The 26,200-nt window shown below is 45.4% G+C and overlaps 2 long non-coding RNA genes across 3 annotated transcripts in view; both read right to left on the reverse strand.

The window, feature by feature from the left end:
- The window catches only part of LOC130150401 (uncharacterized), a 45,153-nt gene extending 19,616 nt beyond the window's left edge, over positions 1 to 25,537 (reverse strand). Inside the window, exons 1-2 of the long non-coding RNA XR_008822224.1 lie at positions 19,455 to 25,537; positions 18,360 to 18,533 (exon numbers count right to left, since the gene is read on the reverse strand). This is a non-coding gene — a long non-coding RNA (uncharacterized LOC130150401). The remainder of the gene's footprint in view (positions 1 to 18,359; positions 18,534 to 19,454) is intronic.
- Positions 1 to 26,200, reverse strand: part of LOC130150400 (uncharacterized) — an 87,775-nt gene that overhangs the window by 41,673 nt on the left and 19,902 nt on the right. Inside the window, exon 4 of one of the 2 annotated variants that reach the window (XR_008822223.1) lies at positions 25,544 to 25,742. The exons of the other annotated variant lie outside the window; for it this stretch is intronic. This is a non-coding gene — a long non-coding RNA (uncharacterized LOC130150400). The remainder of the gene's footprint in view (positions 1 to 25,543; positions 25,743 to 26,200) is intronic. 2 annotated transcript variants of the gene reach the window in all.

The following is a 26,200-nucleotide window of genomic DNA, read 5'->3' on the forward strand; positions in this document are numbered from 1 at the left end:
GTTCGCAAGGAACAGCACAACACAACTCTCATTTCTTACGTATTTCTGCCCTACGTCCCACGCAGACCTACATCAGAGGGTTTTGCTTTAGCTATTTTCTTATTTCTCCAGCGGACATACCTGTATCATCTCCCTGTGTTCCCTTGTAGCAATTAGAATAAGTTAGGCCTATTGACAATGTCAGCTTAGACACTCTAGTTAAGGTTATGGATAAGGGAATAGCTTAGATTTAAGAACAGAAGAATAACTTAAGCAAGAACACGTCAGGTGCCACTTGTCCAAATGAGCAAGCTGAGGGTGGTAACAGACAGTTGTTGGGCAATGAGGGAATTATAGTGGGCTAATTGAGCATTGAGTAATCTCTACCAAAACCTATATCTGACAGCACCTGGAGTCACTTGTGGAGAGACCCCGTGGGACCCCACCACCCAGCAGTGGGACTACACGTGGCACAGCTGGAGCTGCTACACTGACCCATCCAACTTCTCTGTTCAGTGGGAGAGGTGAAGCAGCCCGGAAGAGAAGTTGTACAATTCATAAAAATGCATATATCTGCGATTAAAGTGTTCTGGTGTCTAAGTCCATTTAGTCTCTGCAGTATCATTTGGTCTTAAGCGGCAACAGCCCTGTCTCCCTGCGTGTACACCTATGCAGCATCCCCGTGGTCACCTAACGGAGGCTAGGACACGGGGCAGCACACGCTGCGTTTGCTCTAAGCTATGCACAAGCTCATCAGCCAGCTGACAGGCCACACTGGGCAAGTCACACTTCAGCTCTCACCATCGTCTTTTCTCCCAGTGAGGGCACTCATTTAAGTCTGTCTCCCTGGCCCAACCTCCAATTTTCCTTGTGCTTACAGGAGCTTCACATTTTTTGAATTGCCTGTCCTGTTAGAAAATTTGGTGGAAGTCAGTCGACTGATACCAGAGAAGAGCAGGACTGACAGGTTGACACACAGGCAGACAGAATGATGGCCTGTCCCTTGCTTCTTTAAGAAGCCAGAATATAAAAAAAACACATCAGAAATGTAAAAATTCCAGTTAAGGCGAACCACTGAAACATAACTCCTGTGCTGCTCCAACTGCATTCCTATGGAATACCATTTCACCATCTCCCCTCCACTGTAGAGTTTTAAAGCTATGCACCAGAGGGCACAGAACTATTTGTTATCTACTCCAAATAATAACCATGCTGCTTTGTTACCACATTAACCTTTGGTCTTTTTCAGGTACAAACTTAAATCTCACTATCAGGGAAGATGAGGTTTATCTGTGGAGGCAGGCGAGTGCAGCATGCAGGAGCGCTCCGACAGCAGGGCAGGAGGTGGAATTGTCAAACTTAACCTCGTAGGCTGCTAAATACCTCCTAGAGCAGCTGGCTGACCTCGGCATCTGGCAAGGTCGCAGCCCTGCGCTGCACAGGGAAAGGCTGCCTTCAGCACGCTGCTTGTGTAAATGAGGATCTGTGTGCTATGTGTGACTGTAAATAAAGCAATAAACCTCCCTGCTTAAGCTTGGAATATTCTGGTTCCTTAGATGCACCATGGACTACAACTACTTGCAGCTAAGTTCAGCTGTGTTTTGCCTTATGCCAAGGCTTCTCCACACTGGAAAAGAGACAAAGAACTTGAACGATTTTGCTAAGACACTCAGTCTTATCTCTCCAGTTTCCTACCTCTTCATTTTTAAAACATTTGCATGTTACATGCCCACACCACACCAGTGAGCCTGCAACAGGAGCTGAGCAAGAGGCAGCGTGTCCACTCCTGCAAAGAAAACTTTTTCCTGCTTTCAGCCCAGGAAAAGTTAAAACACCAATGTTACCAGCAAGAAGAAATTCCAGTCCGGGGCAGGGGGAGGGGGGGGAAGGCTGTTTAACAAAAGAAAACCCCAAAATATTTTCTTCCAAGCCAAGCCTGAAGCAAACACAACATTTCTGACAAGTGCTGTGCAGCTGCTGGGGTTCAAGGTCACTGTTTTTCCCACTAGGTCACACTCCTTGGCTGGCCCACCTCCCCCACCGTGCACGGTAGCTCGTGAGTGCACACTTGCTTCCTGCAGGACACTTCACACTCCTCTAACACGCAAAGTTCCATGTAGCATGGAAAAAAACTCCCAATTCAGGATCTTTCCCTTTGCAGATCAGCACAAGTACATTCTGGAACTCTGATTCTTCATGTGTTATTAAGCACCCATGCTGTTACAAGGGGGAATAATGCAATTTTTAACTTATTTGTTAATAGATATAGGCTAGAATTTTTAAAATACTTAATATTTTACAATATCTTCTATGAGTTAAGCACTCAGTTCAGTGGGATTTGGGTGTCTGAGCAAATAGGGTCCTTTGAAGAGCTAAGGCATAAAGAGCTTTGAGATCCTTCAATGAAAGAAGCTGTAAGTAGCACAAAGAATCATTGGCTACACAGGCAGGAATTGTCATTATCATCTTATTTTGCAATAGCAAAACCCTGTATAACAGTTCAACACATTAGGCATTAACACAGAGATAAAATATTCCCTAAAATAGGAAGCTTCCTCTAGTGAGAGCCTGAAAATTGCTGAGCTGATGGAGAAATTCCTATCTTCTTAATGCTTTTTGTATTAGATCTTTGGCCCACTGCTGTACTATCCCTCAGAGTGGAACTGGAGAAAAAAATGGTTCTGCAATAATGAGTGTTCAGCTGTGTAACGTTCACCCTCGAAAGTACTGCACCAGAACACAGCCCATATGAAGGGCTTGGGGCTGGCTCGGGCAGCAAGTTTCCCTCTCAACACTCTGGTACCTCCTGCAAGCTTAGCACAGTCCATGAAGCCAACAAAGAGCTGGGAGGAAGAGAAAGAAGTGTTACAAGACAGGAAGCAAGAGGACATTTGAATTTCATAAGGCAGGTTAACCCCGCAGGGCTGAGAAGCAAAAACAACTTATTCTGAATAAACATGATATGGAAATTGCAGAGATAGAATTGAGCATGAATTTATCTAGGAAGCTACAGCACAAGTTGGTGTGAGATGCCATCAGGAAAGCATTTTGAAAACTGAAGACAAGAGAAGTGATCTTACCAGCCACGTCTGAACCCCAGCCTCCCTGTTCCCAGACCCTGTGCTATTGGTAGGAGAGGTGATGGGATAGCGATGCCCGCTTTTCAGAGGCAGCTCCCACTACAGCCCCTTTGCTCAGCCATCAGGCTGAAACAAGTCCTTGAGGAGCATATTACGTGGTTTGAGTTTGCAGCCTCCTACATCACATCCAGGCATTGCCAGTGGGAGCGCTAGATGACATAGCCCGAAGCGGTGGCAGGGAACATGTTAGCAGGTAAGCAGTAGGACTACTGTGGGCCAGTGCTTGGCTCTGCATCCCAGCCTTCTCTCACCGGTTAGCAGGGACGTGGAAAATCACCAAGCCTAGGTACATCATCCTCTCTGAGTAGCCAGAAAGATGGTGAGGGATAACACAGAGGTACAACATGGGAGCAGGCATACTCTACAATGAAGCTCCATGCCCTTGTTCCAAGCCATCCTCCTTAGCATGACTGATGGTCCCAGGCAAAATAGTCAATTTACACCCATTCTGAGCATATGAAGGTATTTGACAGATGAGCTCCAAAGAGCCTAGCTAATGTGATTTAAGATGTTACCCCTCCACAGCTGTCTGGCCTGTCCCTCTGCCAGAAGTTACTGCCCCAACAGCAGGTAAAGCAGAAGAAACATGTGCCTGCACCTTGAATGCTCCAGCTCAGGCTGGTGCATTTGCATAAACTGCCAGCAAAGGGTGGGTTTGCACTAATACATCAGAGGAAAGCTGCAGCCACTGGAGCACAGGCATATGTCTCATTCTGCCAACTCTCCAGTCATCTCCAGCAAAGGAACAGAAAGGACAGCTGAGGGTATTGAAGTCATGTGTGCTGGGTACAGTTAGTCATATATATACAGTAATCTGAGGAACACACTGTTTTCAAGTCCATTTTCCTAAAGCCTGGTAATCTGCAGAGCCACCGATGCACAGCCTGGACGACGACTATCAAGCATTGTAAGACAAGCAGCCAATGCCAAGGAGTGCACCTCAAATGGCACAGCTACAAGGCTGCACAGAGCACCGAGGGAAGGGAGACTTCACTCACCTCCCACACAGACCTCTTAAACCACCTGGGGAGAGTGCCAGCTCATACCTTGGCTCAGTGTCATCAAGAAGGTTGATAAGTCATCACCCAACTAAAACTGCTTTAGAATTACAAAACGGCAAACTAACAGTTTACTGGAAAATTTCCAGGGGTGGAAAAAAGGCAGAAAAATCTGGTCAGCTCATTCTAATATCCATTTCTGCTATCAGTGTCAGTGATGCATGTTTATGCTAAACATTTCTTTATCTCATACAGCATAAGACTTGCTTTTTACATGAAAATCATTTGTGCTTTGGAAAATCCTGTAATGCGCTGATTTGCTTTGCTTTCTGTTGTATGCTCTCACTTTCTTGTTTGTTTTGTGCTTGTATCTCTTGCTTGTGATCTCTCTGTATGCTGAAAATCCAGTACAAATATTTAGTAAACAATAAGCTCATTGCTGCTTTCAAGCAGAAAATTTGCCTCTGCCTCACAGAACATCTATTTTGGCTTGTATTTAATTTTTTTAATAATGCATGATTGTATATCTATAGATCAGATCTTCCCTTGCTTAGATTCTACAGTGGTGGGTGCTTTGTAAAAGTCAATATAGATAAAATCAGCTGTAATCCATTTATGGCATGCTCCTCTTTGATCAGAAGATATATCAATTATTTCTTTTCTTATATGACAGGCACAAAACTCCTTTTTCACTACACTGATTTAAAAACATTTAATTTTATTTTTTTTTTTTAAGACCCCTGTATGATCTTCTGTTCTGATACTTCAAGAACACTTGGCGTAGCCCTGAACTGGAGACCATGATGAGAAAGCCATGAGATGGATTAGGTAACTCACACATTCCCTGTAAAGGGCTGTTCTAGCATAGACTTAATGGGTAGTGTGCAGAGGTGGAGGATGGAGTTCTAGAGCTCTCCCTCCACAGGGCAGATTTATCATCCCAGTCAGTCTGTACAGGTAATTCACACACTGCCTTACTTTCCCTCGCAATTTCAGCTACAGTCCAAATGCTTTTGAACTGTCACGTTGACACATGTTCCTCCCTGTGAAATCTCAGGGTTTCTGGTGGTTGGTTTGGTTTTTTTTATATACTAACCTGATTTTGAATGCCCAGCTACGTGCCAGAGGCTGCAGTGACTTCACTCATTTATGGCATCTAAATTCAAGAAGCCAATGTGAATCTCGGACTGCCTAGGATACAGAGCTGTCAGACCCAGGCTCCATCTGCAGTCAAGGGAGAGAAACAGTCATACCAGAAGAAAAATTTGGAGCACTGAGGCATGTGACTCATCCAGGGACAATATTGTAAGCCAGACTTTGGTAGTCCTGAAAAAGATTTAGTCCATTTGTTGATCCACTGCCCTTTTAAAAAAAAACCTTAATTCCCCCAATATCAGGCACATCTGTTCATTTTAAACATTTTAACAGCTGGCCTGCATGTAGCTATCATGTGCCTCAGCCAGCACAGCCAGAAACTGAGGGTATCTGAAAATCAGGAGCCTTTGCTGAAAGCCTTGGTTGCAGTCTCTGAAGCAGGTACTAACGTCCCAGTAGGTGAAGTGAGGAAGCCTCAACAGGCAGAGAATAGCTGCTCCTCCTGCCTCTCTCCAGCTTTGATGCTACTCATTGTAACCAATGTCATCCTTTTCTTAGATGGTCACTAAGTGATGGGAGACCCTCTCTAATCAAGCCTTTCCCAGAAAGAATCCTAATTTTTCTGTATTTAGCTTTGATATGTAAGAGATCTGGAATTATACAAAGCAAATTTTCTTGGATGACAGCAGCACTGCAGCTTCACCAGTTTGGATTGGAAGCAGAGGACTTTGAGGCCACCCTGGGGGTTTTCAGGCACAACAACTGTGAAGCTAGAGCTATAAATTTAATCACTGTTTATTGATGCAGTGATGTTGGGTGTATTGATGTATTTTATTGCTAAGCAGTGCATTCTCCCCATGTTTTTTTCCCCCTTGAGCAGATTAACTGCAGATTCCAAAATACTGTCCAGCAGAGACATGTGTGTCATACTGTTTTCACTTTGCTTGCCTCCCACATAAAAGAACAGCTGTGAATGTCAGCTGAGGCTGATTTCTCCTGCATAATGGCCTATCATTTTTGTAAAAATAAATAAATAAGTGGCAATCATTCTTTTTTTCATGGATATAAACACTTTGGGTCAAACTCAAAGTGACTGAAATGATATTGCATTTTACCTCTGGTTGATAAGTAGTTGTAATTTACAGGCCAATAGAACTGGGTAGATAGAAAAGCAACTACCAAGTAGAATTAAGATAAAGAACCTCCCACTCTCACTTTGTCTTATACCTTTCACTGAGCTGCCTTTGCTCCTGCATCATTTATTTCCTGACTGTACGCTCTTGTAAGTTACACTAAGTTGCTGCCAGGTAACATACAGCATCATTTATATCACCTCTGAGCAGTGCCCAATTACAGAGCAAGATGCTGGAGTCACTGGTTCACTCCCAAACATACAATCAAAGCGACTTCTGCAGCGAGAACAGGCACAAGATTAGTCTTTATTACAAAGCTGCAGATATTAAAAGATAAAAATATTACAATTCCTGGGTAAAGTGCCACCCATACATAGGTCTCCCTTAATAATAAAGGCTGATTGTCATAGGATAGGCTCTAAGCATCTAATGGTATCTCTTACACTTATTCTCTGCACGTAAGTCAGACTTCCCCGAGCTCTCTCCAGCTGATATGATACTTGGTATCATTCAAGTATCAGGATTCAACTTGGTACAGTGTCGTGCAGTTGCTACAACAGGACCCACAGTAAAGCCTGCATCAGCAAGACTCATTATTTCCCAGTCCAGAGATAATTTGATTAGTACCCACTCAAGCATCCCTGCACTGCTCTCTTGCACATCTCAGAGGAGCCATGAAGGCTCAGGCTATACTAAGTTTGAATAGCAGGGATTTTCTAAAATGCACAGTGCATTCCACTTGCTATTGTTTGGATCTTGTCCCTCCTCCCAGCCTGCGTTTAAGAGCAGCTTTGAGTGAGTCATTTCCCTCTTTTATCCCTCCATCAGTCCCCACAGCATGGCAGTACTGCAGAACCCCATGAAGGCAAGCACTTCAGGGCCATGTCAGTACCAGGACTTGAAACCGTGCATGTAATTGCCATATTGCAGTTGCTATTGGATATACGTACTCTTTGGAATTGATACTGAGCTTTATCCACTGAAATTAGTATTCTTTTGAATATGACAAACAATGGGAAGAGCTCTCAAGTACACATATATCTCCAGAAAACCATGTTGGCAATGGCAACGTTATTTTAGCCTCTATAAGATCTGTTCGGGTTTATGAGGTTTGAAAGGATAAGATTAAATTCTCCCACATTAGCACCCGCTGCAATGGTTTCCCCCTTCTCCCTGTTGGAGGCTGGGAAGATTAATTGCCATTTTTGAAAAGTCCACTCAGAGCTCCCTAGTCACACTGGTCATGAGTATTAGTAACCATGTTTTCACTGGAAGCCTGGAGTCCACGTGTATTCTTGCTCACTGTATCCTTCACCTTAACAGACTTCAGTCTAGGGACACATCTTTAGGACTTACTCATAACACATAAATGGCAGAACAACATTAAGGGCTATATCTAGTGTATGTGTAATACTTCCCATTTTCCAGATGAATGGTTTTCAAGCTGCGGTCTGCAGACCTCTATGGCCTCAGTCTATTTCTGTCTCCGATGTGCATTGCAAGGATCTGCACATGGGAATTTCCTCGAGGTGTCTGCACACCTCTTCAAAAGTATAAGGGATCAGCAAATTGATAGGTGGGGAAAATCTGTACATAAAAAGCATTTTTTGAGGTCAAATGCATCCATGATTAGAGCAGAAAGGAAAAAAGATGGGTGGCTGAACACTCTAGCTCCATGTGACCCCAGGCACTCCCATACACAAGGCATTGCCATCAGCAAGGGCTAAGACCCCATCAGCCTCCTCCTTCCCCTTTCCTCCTGTAAATCCACAACTGATTAAAAACATTAATTAACTGTCAAACCTTCCCCTGCTCTCCGTCAATTAAATCTGTTTTATGTCCATTTTATCTATCCATCCAGATGCTTTAATTAGTCTCCATGATTGCAATTCATCAGCACTTCCTGGGAGTAAAACACATCAGCAGTCTTCTCCCTCTGCACAATTTACACAACACCTCATCTAATGGGGCTCAAGTCCAACTCGTGTTTTGAGCTCAACTACAATGCAAACAACAGCAATGATTAGTACAAAGGGAACTGTCTTTCCATTCCCAGCTAAAAAGTTGATATTGCGATTTCATAATCCACAACACAATGATTTAGTAGTGCTGTTTGTGTCTCCCGATTCCCTAATGTAATGACTTAGTACCACAGGGATATGCACATTATCTCCTGTTTGTAAGTTTTTAGCAGGTTTATAAATACAGCATGGCCTTACTGTGCAACCTCATGATCTCTCTGAACCCAAAAAAAGTTTAAAATTAATAATAAATGATAAAACTTGGGGAAAAAATGAATCAGGCTTCATTAAATGATAAAATCCATCAGGAGCCGAGGGCAAGGACAGGGGCAGAGACTCAGTTAATTTGTGAGAGTAACGTAATTTTGAATTGTTGAAAAGATAGAACAGTGGAAATTTGTAATACAGTTTCAGTCTGAAGGTCATCTCAAGGAGATAAGGCCAAGTAGCTCTCTGACCTTCTCCAGGAGAGAGGGAGAATATATTCTGTTAGGTTGGCAAAATTCAAAGACTTATGCGATCTTGTGCTGTAATGATTAAGAAATCTAAGAGCTTGAATAGCTGAGCTGCCATCACTCCCACTACAAGATAAGACCTCCAATGCAGGTCTTCCAGCTGTAAAGAAATATAGGCAGCCAGCCTAGAAAACCCCTTCCGCCCCCCACCTTATTTTGTGCTCTGCACAGAAAACAGCCATAACAACTCCAAGCTTAAGATTAATTCTACAACAGTAAGTCATTTTGACCATAAAAGCTCTCCTGGTAACCTCACTCTACCACATGCCTCCTTGAGGATGCATCAGAGCAGTTAATCATTTATATCCAGCCGATAGCCGTCACAACGGGACACTGGGTCACTATGCCTTGGTACGGGCTTCCTACAGACACAGCCATGCGAATTTCAGACAGTGGTGGTAAGGGGTCTTTACTTTCCTCTACCACCCCATGCAAATACCATCAGGTTCAATACTTGAGGACATGTTAAAAAACAAATCTCTTGGAAAGACCCAGGCTCAACAGAAAGATTCCAGAGGAGGACGAGTTAACCAGTCTCCTCAGTAAGCTTCCATGGCAGATGAATTGCCAGTGTAAAAAAAAAATTGCCTCCCATTTCCAGTGGTGTTTTTTTTTTTTTTTTACTTCAGTATGAAGCTTTTAGCATTTCTTAGGACTTTGCCCCTCTAAATTTAGGGACACCCACACTTTGAGGCCGTAGAATGACATGAAAAATTAAGAATAGGTTGGCATTAAAAAGAAACATTAAAATACCAGCTCAAAATGAGTGTAAGTATGATGTTGGCATACAAAATCCTCTCCTTTTGTAACCATGATTGGTATTCCTCTTCTCAGGGGAACAGGAGCTTTATATTCCTTAGCTGAAATCTTTAAAAACACTATAGTCTTCTGTCAGCAGACGGTGATCTGACAGAACCGAGCTGTGTAGCATATCCATGAATATATTGACTGTATAAAATGAATCACTTATCAAAACACCTTTGAGTGTAAATACATATTTCACAAATTATTTCAGATATCTTTAAAATATTTATGTTGCAATTAAACTAAAAATACTTTATGTGTGTTTCACAAATTAAGTCAGTAGCCCAACTGGGGCTTTCATCCCAGTTTGAAAACATAGAATTTTGAAATGTCAGAACTGCCTTCAGGACAAAATTTCCATTTCTGTTGCCAGCTGTCACAACGTCCCTCAAAAGCTGCAGACCATACTGCTCTCATCTCTCCAGGTCAGGAGCTTTTGATTGCTACTTCCTACCTGTTATTCCCTCTTTCACACGGGAAGGAAGAATTCACTCCAGACCACCACATGTCAAAGACTTTCAGCAAGCAGAAGGGGGAAAAAAATAAAACCACCACCCAACAAAAAGCTTTCTTCAGCTGGGACTGTGCCCACACAGCTTACATGGGCTGCAGCTGGGGAGTAAAAAGTTACCAAGGCCAACTACTTCTTCACTGCTGCAATTTATTGTCATCTCTGATCTCCTGAGAGACACATGAATAATCAACCCCTAGCTATTTAGGCCACCTATCAGTTTTGTCAAGAATTGTAGCTGTGCCAGAGGGTGGTAACTTCTGGTGATGAGCAGCTGGGATCACTAACCTTCATCCAGGACTGACTGCTGCTTCCATTTAACTCCTCAGCTGCAGGTAAGTTCTAGGTTGACTTCAAAGTATGCATGGAGTATGTAAAGAAGTATGCATGCATTTACAACATGGAGTATGTAAAGAAATGCAAGCGCATGCAGGTTGCACTCTATGCACTGAGCCCTCCGTACCAGCCAAGGCTTTCCAACAATGAAAATGCTGCATTTGAAAACCCACAAAATAGTAATTACATCAAAATACAGCTAAGTATAACCGCCTTACAAACATCTATCACACCTAAATAGAACCTGGTCATCTTCCTGCCAGAGCTTTCCCATTCTGCTTCTGGTCCCTTAGAGATCCATGAGATATATCTACAGTTTTCTTGTTTATTTTTATGGAAGACTTATGTTGATTCACCATACAGGGGGTCCTCAGTCTCAGGAAATTTTGTAGGGATTTGCAGACTGACAGAGATTGAAAGCTACTGTTCTCTACCAGCTCCCCAAGAACCTATATGGTGCGGATACTAAATACCTCCATACATTAATTGCATGCTCTGCAGATGTTTACATGCTGTGATTATGTAGAATAATGGTGCCTTGAATCTGTAAAAGATTGGTCTTATTTATATACAATGCCATACTTGCTATTTTATGTTTATATTTTCCTCATAAGCCACCTTTATATATTGCATTGGTAGGAAACGATCAAAACAGCTTTGAAAACAGCGAACACTCAATCACAGGTCAATTTTTCTGCCAATTCACTTTCACTTTTATCTGGGGAGGGAATCTTGGCTTCGGTGGTGTCAGAACAAATTTCCTCACTGACTTGAGTGGTCCCAGAATTTCAGTCAGTGTGTTATAGCATTTTTATTGCATCTCAGGCAAAGTAATTTCTAGCTTTTCCTTTTGGAAATTATTTAATAGCTCAATGAACTTCACCATAAGGGTTTTCTCATTCTTATTTCTTCCCATCACTGCTAGCTCTGCCCAACGCACATTAACTAATTCCTTCTCCGCTTGGTGTTTACACACTTCAAATATTCATAGAGGGCTACATTTCTCCACATCTCCATCACTGCCAGATGCATTAACTTTCATTTTTGCCGAGCTGAATCTTCACTTGTTTTTGTACCAAGTCTCTAATCTCTCTAGGTATCTTTGTATTATTACTATTTAATTTCTGTTAAGTACTGACAGTATGCCAGGTGCCTTCAGTTTGCCAGATGCTGCACAGAGTGGGAAGGCACAGTTCTCCTCCTGTGGAGCAGACAGTCTAAAAGACAAAGCAAAGATGGGACCAAGTGTCCTCAGAGCATATGGTTAGGCTTAGGGTATGGGTGCAGCTGTGAAACTAGGTTGAGGGACGAAAATAGGCAGGCCCCTTCTCCTGGTAAAAGGAAGAGTGGGTTTCCTGACAGCATGGGAAGGCTGTGGTAAAAGGAAGAGTGGGTTTCCTGACAGCATGGGAAGGCTGTGGTGATTCTGTGGGATTTTTAAGGAAAAGAGGTGGCACAAGGCCATTGGGAAGCAGGGCAGGAGCCAAACCATTGCCTGTCTTAGATGGCCATGGCTCCAGCAAAGGGAGCGGTGGCACATATGAGGAGAGTGCCCCTTCCTCAGGAGTGAAGGCACCAAACTGAAATAAAAGGTTGGAACCACCACCACAAAGGCAAGAGGACAACGAGGGGGTGCTCAAGTTGGCAGCCGGCCTGAAAATGTATGAGGAAAAGCAGCAAAGACAATAGCAGCCTCAGAGGATCACAGACGAGACTGAGGAAGCACGTGCAGCCCAAAAGGTGCCAGCACTGGGGACAGCAGCTTTACTGCCCTGCCCCCGGGCTGCAGTTCTACCTCTCTTGCTAGCATCCCTGCAAGAGATAGGGATGTGCTACTTAGTCTTCCTTCTAGCTATAGCATAGTTCACTCTGGAGGAACTGACACCTTTCCAACACCCACCCCCCCCCCACCCCACCCCCCCGCATAGATGTATGGTCTACCCATGAAGCACTCCTTCTCATATCCCTCAAATCTCAGAAAAGCAGATGAGGTTTTTACAGCCAGACTTTTATTTCAAGGCTGTGAATATTAAAAGAGATCTTGGCTCTTTAATCACAAGGTAAGAAAGTGTACTCTAAATATGCTTAGGGGAACTGGACGTTTCCTCACTGAGGACAGACCGCAGGCTCTCCCAGTCTGCTTTCCACAGTTGGAGAAGGAACTGCTGAGAGCAGAGCCAAGGACCAAAGGGACCAAGGAAGCCAAATTCTGGCAGTGGCCCATGAAAGGACCAAAGATTTGCTCCGTTACCAGGAAGTGTCCCGCACAGCTTCCAACACACAAATGCATGCAGAAGCAATACGCACTCATTACTTACAGCAGTTCTCATGTCTGCTCCTTAAGCAAGTTGGTCCCATCCCCTGGAACTCTACCCCAAAGCAATGTCAAATATTTCCTCCAGCTTCAGAGATGATATTTGGCAAGCTGGCAGCCAGCGCTCCTTGTAAAGTGCCCACACACACAAGTACCTTCTCAAACAAGCAAGCTTCCCAATAACGTTTCATGCTTCTCAGTTCTATGATTACCAACTAAATCTCAAATCTTGCTCCCCCATTCCTGGTGGGAAAGAGTACTAAGCACATGCTATGACCTTCCATCCTCCCTCCCACCTCTTCTCCTGCTTTACCCTCGAAGGGATGAGAGAGACAGTCCCAAGCAGCTCCCACCACAGAAGGGAGGGAGACATGAAACACTAAAGTTACATTTATCCAAACCCTTAAGAAGTCCTTCAGCTCCTAAAAGCCACCCTAAAGTTTCTCCACACATACAGTTAAAGTACTGGCCCTCAAGGAAATGGAAAAACAGAGTACCGCACTGATTGGGAAAAGAGTTAGGACTCCAGAGCAGAAGCATCCCTGACTGCATGAAAGCCAGAGAAATAGCCACTGACATTCTATTTCTCACAGAAACAGCACTTTTTGCAAAGAGCATCCCTCCTCTTTCAGACATCCCTATTCCTTCCCTCCCAGAAACCTACAGGCAAGGAGATAAACTGTAAATAGCAGTTTCACACCAATTAGCTCCATGTTCTGCAAACTGCATCGCAGGCTCTGTGTGGTGTTTCTAAGGGCTTGTTATTTTAGAGTACTACATGTATATTTCTATATAATTGATCTGTTCTACTTTAAACAGGCCATCAAGAAGATATGTGGGCAATTTATTGTAGAGGTAAGAGGAGGAGGGGCAATGGGAGTTAACCTCAGATTAGCAGCGTTTACACAACAGTCTTACACTGTGGGCTCTTGGAATGAGACCACGCTGCTCTCTCCTGCTTGCCCAGCACCCTGCTTTCCCCTGGGAGAGAAGGTAGGCACAGCAGTAAAGTCAGGAGAGCCAGCCTCACAGCCGTGACAGGGCCAGGGTAAGCACAGAGAACACTGCCCCGTAGCATGGATGCCACCATTCAGGCACAAGTTTCTAGCACTGGGTGCCACAGGGCGAAGCATAGCCGCCTATAGGCATGACCACATGGAAATGGCCTAAATTAGGTAGCTTTTGGCTACAGCATCTTGGCACAGCTGACCTGCAAGAAAGCTGGGAAATGCAAATATACCGAGTATGGGAATATCTCAGAAATGCCAAGGTCCATGGCCTCCAAAATCCCTTCCATGCCCTGAAGATAACGTACCATGAAGGAGCAGAAGAGGCAGGCCACAGAACCATGACTATCATCTTTTATTATCCAAATACAGACAGTAAGAGCTACCAGGGCTGCTGTAACCTCCTGCAGAGCACAGGACATAGCCTCCACCAACTGTTCCTGCACCACACTAACTCCTGGCTCACACCATATGTGGGAGGCTGCCAGAGCTGGGCTGAAGGCTGAGTGCTAGTGAATTCCCCAGCTTCTGACAGAGCTCTTCCAACAGTTCATTACTGCTGTGCCTTATTTCCACCCCCATTTGTCTAGCTTCCTTCTCCACTTCTCAGATCTCTTCGCATCTTTGAGTATTATTTTAGAGAGCTGTCTTAGATCAGACAAATCCTTCCCCTGTTGGTTTTATTCCATATCAAGACCCTTCACTTCGATAAGCTAAATAGACAGAAACATCAATGCCTTCCCTGCAGATGAGAATATTCCCAATCCTGATTTTTTTTTTTCTTGCACTTCACTCTGCCATTTTCAGTTTTTGATGTGTCCACCCCAAGACTGAAACAGGACCTGGAACAAGTACACCAATATACATCCACTTAATCCATTTCACCGAGGGCTCTGTAGCAAGGAGCCATGTGCCACATTCTGCCAGGCCAGCCAGGAAACATGCAAACATCACACCTTGGAACAGAGAGAGACTGAAAACCTGATAATCGATTTCTCCAACAAATGGGGGGAATATGTCTGGGATCTTGGCGAGGACCACACAAACTACTTGTCCTCAGGATCCAGGCAGGATTTTCTATTTGAAGGGTTCTACAACAGTTCTGCTGTAACCCAGCTCCCTGCAATCACCAGCAGCAGTTCGCAAGCAGACTGCTGTGCTGCCAGAGTGCAGAGGTCAACATCTGCAAGCATGGCTATCTGCCCACTGAGACAAAGCACCTCTCAAAATAGAAGATATGAGGCAAACCTGTGTCTCCTAATCTGTCCCTGAACAATGTCCCAAGTACTCGTGTTCAGCCCATTAATATTAGAACCGTAAAGTCATTTACCAAGTCAGTCCAGCACAAGAGACTTCCCCCAGCCAATGCCTGCCCCACAGCCTCTATTTTATGATGCGACTTCACAGGATTAATGTACATCTTGCTTACTAACACACATTGCTCTATGGAATCACCTCACCCTGCTGTTAGTTAACATGCAACCTCTGTTACGTGCAAGTATGCAGTGATGTTATCTCTTCCTCACAGACACATCTGTTTTGTTATTGTAACAAGTGAACTTTCCCGTTTCTTTTTAAGGGATGGGAAGAAGGTGTGCTAGTTGCAGAAAAAAAAAATAGCAGCTTGATGAACAGACCTTACAGGAAGGTATTAAAGGCACACAAGGGTGACAGGAGAGATGACAAGCATGTCAGTGGAAAAGTTGAAAGAAGTGATCGCTGAGGACAGATTAAGGGGAGAAGCCATAAAATCAGAAGCATAAGCAGGAGCCATGAGATGTAGGGCCCTGAGAACAGAAGCGGATTTTGATGCACAGTGCAACGAAGAGGCACTAAAGGGACTTCAGGGGGCAACTGTATAATTAAGAGCTATCTAGGCACCTTCTCAGAGATGTCACGACTTTTAGTCAGGGTGAGCTAGCAGAAGAGCAAAGCAATACTGCAGGGGCCATCAGCTTGTTGATTTTTCCCCATGCTAGTATCCAGAGCTTCTATATTGTGCTGGAAAACTTCAAAAGCAAGAAAACAGAGGGAGAAACGTGATCTTTTTTCTACCCTTGTAAAGTTATTCTGCTGTAGCATCTTGGTGAAAAGTTTTCTGGAAAGCTACGTCAGGGACCCACACAGAAAATGCAGAAGAAATACATCCATTGGAAAGGAGCTATTTAAATATTTGATGGCTAATATATTAAATGTTAATTGAATACTACAATGATTTTCTCCCCTGGACAGCACACAATTAACATTTAATTTGTTATAAAATATTTAAAGTTATGAAATATCCGAGGGCAACTGAAATGTCTCTTCCACCTAATTGTCTTGGGACAATGTGTTAAGGGGACAAAAGGTCAGGTTAGCATTTCAAATTCCTCCAGTGATCCATACAGGAGACATGGGAAAAGGTTTTAGAGCTGGCACAGTTCAAGGACATAATCAGAGGACATGAGGGGACAAACACAAGTATCTGATCCTGTCCCATCCAGGTTAAGCAAGATCACAAGTCCTCTTGGCTACAAAGCACCGAGCTTGAGAAGTGCTGTGATGACTGTCCATTCCTTGGTGAAAAGCAAATGCTGTGCACTTAGACCAAGCATCTCTTAATGTTACTTGTTTCAGAGGTGCCAGGGAAGGACTGGAGTCTTAACTGCTCTGCACTCATTCACTCCAAGGCATATTGACAAGAATAGGATTCAGATGCTACAGAGCTACTGCTTTGGCTGTCCTCAACGCTTCCCTAAGCATCAGGGATGGTAAGCAGCTCGGGATGTTAGAATCCAGCCAGTTGTTTGGGACGTGAAAACAAATCTACCTTGTTTGCTGTAGCAGAGTTCAACATCTCCACACTTCAGAAACTTACCTTACTCTAGTGCCTCGTTCAGCAAGAGGGGTAGGAGACCTTTGCTAAGACTCTTAAGTGTGGAAAGGGACCTTTTAGTTAGTTCAACAGTGAATCCTTCAGCAAGTTTAGGAAAGCTCAGCCTTAACAGTCCTGATATTTTTGAAGTAGATCTTAAAGAGCAGAAAACCCCCAGAGTTTTACTGTGTATCTTTCAGGAGACAAAGGGAATTTGTGTACAAGCAAACCAAACCCCTTGTGCAGGTACCCCTAAAAAGATGACTCCCATCAGGATACCCCAAGGGGTACGGAAGGCTCACCTACTCAGCTCCATGTTGTTTGGCCTTGACTTGCCTCAGCTTTAAAGGCAATAAACACATGATTTGTAAAGCTCACTCCCTAATGCCGCCTCTTTTCAATTCCTAACTTTCCTGAGCTCAGACCTTTCATTGACTGTTTTCTAAAAATCTCTTAAACTCTAAGCCTTAGGCTTGTAACAAAGGATTATTTCTACCTAGAAGACATTCAGGTTCCAGAAGCTCCTCTCATTTGCTGCTCAGAAAGGTTTGACTAATGGGGGGGGGCGGGGAGGCATGCTCAGTTCATGACTACATGGAAAATGGTACTAGGGAAAAAATCCAGGTCTTTATCAATGGAGCCTTCATGCTACACACTGGCTCCCTCCTTCCCTCACATTCCTTTGATAAGAGCTATATTGCTATCAGCTGCCATGGCAAATCACTATCACTTCATGCACAAGTATCTGGCTTCACAGAAAACCCACACCTGACAAACTGCAAGGCTTGTCTGTGGGAACCAGCAGCTCACACCAAGGATTTCTCTGGCCCGAAGCTGGTGGTCCTGGGTCCTGGCCATAGGACAGAGGGGAGCCTTCTTCCTGCTGAACTGGCCTTGTGGGGCAAAGGAAAGAGGGTTATAAGAGTACACAGAGAAGGCAAGGGTGCCCGTACGCTCAGAGGATCATAGTAATCACTGAGAACAAAATACTGTACATCTGGGCTCATGGGCAACTGCTGCAAGAGGGGGGTCTGGCAGACTCCTTGGTGCCACCGATACAGAAGCTGCACCTGCAAACAACTCCAGGAAGCTGAAGAAGCCCAAATGAAAAGATTTGTTCAAGTCAGCGTTGACTCACCTATTCAAAGAGGCTCGATTTTAGTCACTTGATGGCTCAGCATGTTGGAATCAAGCATTTTGGCCTGACCTTTTTTTTTTCAGCTTGTCTCCTCTTGCTCCACGAGCCTAGTATGGTGGGAGGCCTTGGAGGATTTATGCTGGTTTATCCCCCCACCCCCCCATCTCCAGCATTCCAAATGATGTCCAAGCAGAAGAGGTCAGAGACAGACAAAGGTTTTGCAAATAATGTTTCCATAGGAATCAGATTTTGCTTCTGCAAAATGATTCTGTCCCTTACTGCCGCTGTCACAAAACTATTAAACAAACATATACACTTTTTGGTTATTGGAAGATAAGAAACAGGATACTACAGGAGTACTAAAGGACAGAAGCGATATGCTTTTTCAGAGCTGGACAGAGCAACTTCAGAACACTTCTGCAAGGAAGAGGTGCTGTAGCACATGAATGATGGGCATGAGCAGTCATAGGTGTGGAGAATACAGGACATGAGCTAGTGAGGTTCTTTTGCTCACCCTGTTTGCCGACCAGATCTGTGATCGCACCTCGGGCTTCTTTCTTCCACCATGTCAGATCACCCCTTCTTGTTTCACTCTGTTCTCAGCCAAAATGGATTTGCCCAAGCAGGACCTGTTCTCCTGCTATGGTGGCAGCCACTTGCCGAGTGGATCCAGCCTGGTGGCAGGTTCCTGTAACACCATAGTATATCAGTGTCATACCTAATTACCATTCTCTGAGGAGTGAGCCCATTAACAAGCTGCACTGAAACTGGATCTGCATACTAATTAGGGAGCTGCCTTGGAGGATATTAATTAGGGGTGACACTTTCAGGGCAAGTTCTACTTTCCTTCTTTGTATCCCATTTGAGACATGGCTGGGAAATGTGAGTACAATACAAATAGAGACAAAATGGGGCATTATGGGGACAGTCTGTTGCCACAACAGAAGAGTAGAACAGTTACAGCAATATTATTTTTAGGACTTGCCACTGTCTGAAACAAAATTCTAGTAAGCCCCTAAACATTTTCCTCCATCATTCTTTTAACCTAGAAAGGAAAGATAGGAGGAAACTTGTTTCTTTGTCCCCACAGAGATAATCCTCCTGCTCCTTTCATTTACACTCCTCTAGGTCTCCCAGCACAAAGGTCTCATACAAGTTCAGCAGCCTTGGCAAACAGCTGGGCATGTGTAAGGGGACAGAGAGCCCAATTTCTTGTCCTGGCTCTGACAGTGACTGAATACTTGTCCCTCAAGTTCTCACTTCTGTTCTTCATCACATCTGTGAGGCATACCTGCCTCACACAGCCCAGAGTACTGTCCAGTGGCTCACAGCCACAGGCCCCGTTCCCTTCTACAGCACCATCCTGCAGCAGCCCTAAGGAACCAGCAGGTTTGCAACCTCACAGCACTTTACAGATTGCTCAGTATTGTTGGTAAGACTGGAGGTGGAAGATAAGCAGCAGGAGTGAGAACTCCACAGCAAAGAAGACCCTGCTTAGAAGCACGTGCCGCTTTTTTTTTTTTTTGCTGCACAGCTTCGTATATCGTTTGTGTACAATTCACACATCCATCAACACGTCACTGTACAGATAATTTCACCTTCTACTAACCTGCTGCCACCTCACTATGTTCTCAATGCCTCCCCTGCCATTAGTCTCTGGGTGTCTCACAGAATGAGGAAACAAGCAAAACTACTGCTAGAGCGGGTCACATCTGCAGGTCACGCAGTGCAGGGTCCTGGCTCCCACCATGATCGCCATGAGAAGCTGCAGAAGAGCAACCTGCCAACAGGGGAAGATTCCTCCTTAATTCCACCAGTTATTAGCGAGCAGATACCTTCAAGCATGAAGATTTGCATCCCTTCTGCATTTTTAACCTCATGTCATTCTGTGTGCCCTCACTGGCTGTTTCAACATCCCTTCTGAATTCTGCTGAGCTTCTGACCCCAAAGTTATCACAAGGCAGTGAGTTCCACATGTTAGCGGCACAGTAAAACATACCTGGCTTTTGCTCTTAGAAGGTAATGCAGATTCCCTGCACATTCTAATACTCATATATATTCTTCATTTCAGCTTCTTTCTTTAAGAAGTATAATTCTAGCTCCTGATTTGTAAGGCAGACTTGTTTAAGCTATTGGCACCAGACAGAGTAGAAAAAAAGCAAGTGAAGAAGAAAGCCTGGCATTTCTTTTCCACATGGGACAAATTGGAAATCTATCTGTCATTTCCTTTTAGCAATCTCTTACTCTGAATCCCTTTATTTCCATAACAGAAGCAATAATGCAGATAATTTGGGGGGGGGTCAGCAGCTACTGAGGAAACCAACAAAACACTCCACTTTTCCCACCCTTCTTCCTGGAGGTTGAGGTCACTCACCTGGCATCAGGAGGCACCACAAAGGAAGATGAGAATAACCACAGCGTCCTCTCAGACCAGAGGGCACAGCCCTATGGCATCCAAACAGTGCTCAGGGCAGGAGCAGGTGCTGCTGACAGTCCAGCGATGGATGCAATGACAAGAGCCAGGTCCTGAGCTCATGCAGGGGATCTACTCAGTTGAGGGAAGCTAAAAATAAGACTACCTGCAACACAGCTCAGACCAAGATTGAGAGCCTGGGCTGGAGCCTAAATGCAGTTCCTGGAGCAATGGTGGTGGGTGCATTGGTGGTGGGTCCAGGTGAGGCTGCTCAGGGTCGTTAAACCACACAGGTGCACTCAAGGCCTTGATACATAAATGATTAGTGTGGCGTCCCATTTGCATGTAAGCCTTTCCTTCACTGTGCTGAGGCTCTGTAAGATACCCACAAGGCCAAGGAAGCTTTTCTGATTTTATAAATTCCTGTGAGACTCAATGGGCGCAAGCGAGCTGGGGTGATGGGCAGGCAGTGGGCAAAGTTAGCCGGCTTGACTCTTACACTGTTTTTTCAGTTGCCCTAAGTACTATCATAGCTGATAGCTTTCCAAGGAGTAGCTGCAGCAGTAGATTCACTTCTGGTTTATTCTTTCCCTGTTTCAACAGGGTTTGGGGCTTGTATCTGAAGGTCTAATGCATTGGTGTTTTTTGTGAGGAGGACCAGTTGCACTTTGAGGAGAGATCTGTGGGGTGACAGACAAGCCTAAGCTCCTGTGGGAGTTCAGTTCATCTCAGACCAGCTCCTGCAAAGCGTCTGCTTCCTTCACATAGGAACTTGGGCCTGGGAGTCAGTGACTCCTGCCCAGCAGTGTGCGTCCCAGCACCTTCAGCCACTGATGCCTTAGGGGACAGCCCTGGGATTAGCCTTGCCTAGCTTCCACCCTGCAGACCATGAGTGTTGCCTCAGGCACGGTGGAACCATGGTTCCCACCATGTTTGGGACCACAGGAGTCCATGTATACTCAATGCGACACCTTGGTGCCAGGCACAGGCTCTAAAGCAGTCCCATGGGTTGACTGCGAAGGAGCCACAGAGCCTGAAGCCAGGCAGAATGCAAAGAAAGCATTTGTGCTGCTTTGCACAGCTCGTTTTCACTGAGGAATAGACGTGGCCTGTGTCAGCCCGTGCTGCTGCCTTTATCCCATGGGTCCAGAGCAATGATGTGTTCAAAGGAACATTGCTGGGCTCTATTCCCGGATTCATCTGTATGCTAGGGATGATTTCCCCAGTGGTTTTCTTCTCCAATGCTGGTGAATCATCCCCCCGCCAGAGATGACGTATCCCAGTAGCTTCTAAACATGCTTTGGAAGAGCATGTTTTCTGTCTTTGGATTATGCCAGATGGCATCAAGTGATTAGTGGATTTAATATAAGAAGCTTCCTGGAGGGGGAAAGTCCTAGGTCCCTCTAGAGGGTCTTCACCACCCCTCTGGTCCTTTCCCTCCCAAACTTCAAATTACAGTAGCTGGGCCCCTGCTGCACAACTGAGTCCTCAACTACTCTATCAACACACTCCAAACATTTTTCAGAAACAAAGTGGAAAGCATTTCCAGCAAATGCTTTTAATGTCACTTTGTTTGCCAAGAGATGCTGCCTCCTGCTTTGGTTATCATTACGAGAAAGCATCTTTGCTTAAATAGCAAAGCAAGTGATGATTTTTTCCCTGAGTCGCTCATCTCTCTAGTTAAGCAGCTTCTGCATTCCCTGGCAAAGGGACGTAGCCTGTGCTGAACAAAAGAAAATATCTGGAGTCCCCTTTTTAAAAAGCACCCCTTTGTAAACATCACCTTACCACTTCGTATAAAGTTTGTTGTCAAACATCTGTCTCCCCTGTGCCCCTTCTCTCAGATGAGATCAGATAGATTGTGTGACTGGTACCTGCGGGGCTGTAACCCCTGCGAACTTGCTGTGCTCCTTGCCTCTCTCTTATATAGCCTCCGGCTGTATAAGTGCTACTAATGAGTACTACGGCCTCACTTCAAGTCAGTAATGTTGGAGACATTTCAAGTGAGGTACTGGGGGAAGGTATAGCTCCCTTCATAAGTTTACAGCAGATAACCAGCTGAACCACGTACCTTTTCCAACAGTGATTCATTGCCTCCTCGAAGTTGTTTGTAAGGGTTATGCTCCTCAGTTTCCCAGTAGGCTGGTATCCTTGAGGGAACAGTGTCTCCCATGGTCCAGCACACTCTCAGCTATGGTACAGTGCACTAACACATTGTGGTGTCTTCAGATTTTCTATTCCTGGCAGTTTTCTGAGCAGCTTTTTACTTCAGAATAGCCTCTCTGCTCAAGTAGTAGCTGCCCGCACCTTCCAGTCCTTGTTACTCTTACCTTGAGGAAACATTTAAGCAAGGGCAAACATCTTTCTTGTGAAGGAGCAGAGTGAGGACCTCACCTGCATGAAGCAGCATCACCATGGCCATACCAACTGGCAGCCCCCAGGGGCAGCCTGGATGTGACATTCAACAGCCATTTAGCTATGGTACCTTTCCTTCAGTGGGGATTTTAGAGATTCAGACAACAGAAAATCATGCCTTCTTTTGTTAAACAGGATGATAGAACAGTTCCTGCCTCTCTCCCAACCTGTCTGGAGTGGTCAACTGCAAACTGCCTGTGTGTACCCCCCTACAGTGCCCAGGGGCAGCGATTCTGAACATTGTCACAGCACAGAAGCCAAGTGATCGCAAATTCAGATTTGTGGTACATCCGCAAACGGTTCCTCTTTTACTGCCACACTAGCATCTTTCTACAGGTTGAGCCGACGTAGTTTGAGAGGATGGTGGTTCCTGCTGTTTGTTGCGGCCCTTTGTATGTGAGGACTGCCCTCACAGCTGAGACCTAAAACCACTAATCTAAGCCTGCCCAAGGAATTGTCGCCTTTCGCTTGGCTCCAGCTGGGTCTGCCAAAGACACATACTCGTGTTTTCACTACCAGCTTTGTCACATGCAACTAGTGCCAGCCAAGGATTTAATTACTGCAACACCTCACCTTTCCTTCCTGCGCCAAGTGACAATCCAAAATGTTCATGCGAGTGCCTAGATTTGCCCTTTGCAGTATAACTGGAGAATGTGGCATGTAAAATGTCTTCCAAAACAACTGTGACACTGAGCAAAGAAAAAAAATGAACATTGTACATAGCAACCTTGAAGGACGGAGACTGTCCCTGAAACAAAATGATCCTGAAGTCGTAGACCATGATGTATATACTTAAAGGCAGAAAAATGGCATACAGTCCACAGCTCCTTTCACATATCTCTGTGTCACTTAAGCAGCTCCACTGGTCTGGCTGTACCATGACACTGCACGTCTAAACATCACGTGCCTGCTTAGTCAAGGAGCCATGAGGAGACCACGGAGAGGAGTGTGTGCTCATGCAGCGGGAAGGGGGCCAGCACACACTGTGGAAAAGGGACACATGTGCCGTATCCCTTTTTCAGAACTTTGGGAGGGAAAAAACTCAGAGGTGTGAGCACTGAAGATCAGTCACCAGTGCACATGCCATTGAAGTCACCCCTCCTTGTCCCATAGCAGCACCGTATCTCTGCCTTTTGCTACACTTGTCCATTGTGCCCTCTCTGCCTTCCAAACTGTACCTTCTTTTGACAGAAAAGGGTCTAAGTTTCTAAAAAACAAAGTGGTCATACTTCCCAGACACAGAATCCTGTAGAACAGCCACATTTTCAACAGCACAGTGTCCTGACAGCCACATCACAGTGAGGGTCATGTGCAAACAGCTCTTGTGTAAAATGTATTTGCTGATACTGCACATCACTTTTGACTCAAATCTGAAGTCTGTTCATGTTTCTGCAGCCTCCCTTCACCTGGTCACCTTTCTCAGAGCAAGCTGTTGTTCTTATTGCCACCTTGATCCTCTTCTCTCTTTTCTCCTTGCTGCTTCCTCAAAACAGTTCTGTACCAAGAGCAGCCATAAACATGTATAGTGGGGTGTGTTCTTTATCACAAAACCCCCTCAGTGGTTCTCCAGGCCTGGGAAACAACTGAAGAAACGCTGAGCCTCTCCACTGATCCCCTGGGGTGCCTCACTTTTTGCTTCATCTTTTACTGACTTTTCTTCCTCCTTGCACCCACCTCCTCCATCTCTGCCTAGGCAAAAGTAATCCAGTTGGCAATGCTATTTAACTACAGTTCCAGCCAAAACCCACATGAAGCTAAGGCCTGGCCCAAGGGTGCGTGGCTGGGGATGGGACCAGATCTCAAGGCTTCTGCTCTTCTTTTGCCTGTCTGGCTGAAAGCTGTAGGAGTACAGAAACATTATTGCTGAGTCTCATGGCCAAACTGCTCCCCAGTGACCTTCCTACTCCTTAGCTCTATTCCAAACTTCCCTACTTCCCTGCCAGATTTTCTTGATGTTACCTGTAAATACACCTTCTCCTCTCAAGCCTGGCTCTCCATCACCCATGCCCTTGTGCTTGCCCGCCGTAATTTCATGTGCCCCACTGCTTGTGTGTCTCAGGCAGAGGCACTGTGCGGCCACTTCACCTCTCAGCAACCTGCTGTGGGGAACAGCAGGCATCAGCCGCAGACCATGCAGGGGAGCAGCTGCAGAGGACCAGAAGTGAGGATGCTCCTCCTGTTCGGGTGGCAGCACTGCTGAGGCAGGTGGTGCTCACCTCTTTGCCTGAGCCATCAGGCTGTGAGTATTTGCATGCAGCCCAGCATGTTTATAGGCATCTGGGAAGCTTCAGAATAAATAAAAATGGAGTAACCTATGTGTCATAGCAGCTGCAAGAGTTGGACAGTAGCTTTGGCTACATGGGGGAGTGACTATATCCTGAATGACAGACCCAAATTTCACCTTAGCCCTGCTCAGGGCATCAGATAATGCGGACGGTAACACGTGCCTGAACGGCCCACTGAAGAAACCTTTCATCTCCCTTGACACAGAAAGATGTTTGTAGGATTCAGCCTGACACATTTTCCAGCCTCACATCCATTGGCACAGACTTCCCCTGTCTCTGCCACCGGCTGACGGTGCCTCTCCAGCCAGGCAGGCACATATCAGCCTTGATCGGATGCCTGCAGTAAGTAGGCTTGGAGTCACCTCCCTGCAGCTGGGCAGGCAGCAGAGTTTGCTGAACACACCGGGCAAAGCAGGATCACCCAGCTCTCCGCTGCTTTGCCTTTTCCTCCAGATCCTGCCCGGGAAGTACCCACGCTCTCTGCACTGGCACCAGGTGCCTCGTTGGCAGGAGTAGGGTACCTCCTTCCCACGGTGGTGTCTCACCTCCGTCCAAGCCCCGGCGCCCAGAGCTCCAGGCTCTTACCTTCATGTTTTGCAGCTTGATCAAGGTGAAATCTGATCCGCTGTTCCAAGGCCAAGAAATGCCAGGATGGCAGATGGCAGGGAAGAAAGGTGAGCAGAGCTCACTGGCATCCAAGATCCTGGGAGAAACCAAACCGCTCCCGTAGGGGTCAAATACCAGGGCAAATAAGAAGAAAAAGCTGCCAAGAAGTGTCTTGATGCTGTTAGAAAAGTCAACAGTGAAATATTACAGATAGATTAAACCCCAATATAATTACTTAATTTATTGAGAGTTAATGTCCTGGTCCCTCATTGACAAGGAAGAATCAGAGGGAGGTGAAATTGTTAAGCAGTATTATTGCTCCCAGCTCAAGTTCAAGCTGTTCGCTTTCCTTTGGGACTTTCACAGCTCAGAGATGTGAACTGCACAGCAGAGGTAGATGCCAGCAAACACAAACACATCCCTAGGAGCGTGTGGGGGTGTGAGGGAGCCTGGTCATGGCTCTGCCGGAGAACCTGGCATCCTTTCCCAATGCCAGCCACTCCAGGCAGCCGGAACAGCCCTACACTTCAGTGTTTCTATCATGGTTGCACACACGAGTCTCCAAGCACCTCACCGGAGAGGGAACCGTTGTTGTCTCCGTTCACCCAACGAGAAAGACTGCAACAAGCGACTGAC

Source organism: Falco biarmicus, chromosome 5 (assembly GCF_023638135.1).
Source record: "Falco biarmicus isolate bFalBia1 chromosome 5, bFalBia1.pri, whole genome shotgun sequence".
In the NCBI taxonomy this organism is placed as follows: Eukaryota; Metazoa; Chordata; class Aves; order Falconiformes; family Falconidae; genus Falco; species Falco biarmicus.